Source organism: Aptenodytes forsteri, unplaced genomic scaffold (assembly GCF_000699145.1).
Source record: "Aptenodytes forsteri isolate BGI_AS27 unplaced genomic scaffold, ASM69914v1 Scaffold217, whole genome shotgun sequence".
In the NCBI taxonomy this organism is placed as follows: Eukaryota; Metazoa; Chordata; class Aves; order Sphenisciformes; family Spheniscidae; genus Aptenodytes; species Aptenodytes forsteri.
The window spans coordinates 161,700-162,387 of NW_008796222.1; positions in this window are offsets into that span (position 1 = coordinate 161,700).

Below are 688 nucleotides of genomic sequence, written 5' to 3' on the forward strand. Positions count from 1 at the left end.
ATCCGGCTCCCAGCCCTCCCATGCCGCCGGAGCGGGGGGCGGCCCCGCAATCCCACCCGGCATTTTGGGGAGCCTTGCTGCCCCTGGCCCGTAAGACCCGAGCCGGATCAGCCCCCCGCCCTGTCCTGCCTGCGGTGCCGGGCAGCCCTGGCCGCCCCTCCTGGGATGCCGCGGGGTGTCTTGCAGGGGAGAGGAGCGCGGTTTTGGGGGTGGCGTAAATCCCGGGAAAGGCAGAAATCCCGGGAAAGGTATAAATCCCGGCCCGGCCGGGCGAGCGGCCCCGTCCGCCCCGTCCCACAGGGCTCCCACGGGCGCGCCGAGGGGTAGCGGGCACTTGCAGGGACGGGAGCCAAGCACGGCGATAATCCCGGCTGGAAAGGACTTGGAGGAAGCTTAGCGGCTCGGTTACTGGCGGATCTGTAACAGGCGGGGTTTTTTTTTGCTTTTGTTTGGGACTGTGTTTTCTAATTCCGGATTCCTGACAAAACACATTCGGGGTGGTTTGTTCTCCGATATATTATCCGCGGAAATTCAATCTTTCACCTTCGGTGACTATCCCTCTCAGCCTGTCCCCCCTCCGTCCCCTTTGCCACCTTCCCGGGGACATTTTTCTCCCGCCCCTGCTGCCGGGACGCTGGCCGAGGGGGGCCGGGGGCGGTCGGCGCCCTGCGGCGCCGGCACCAGCCTT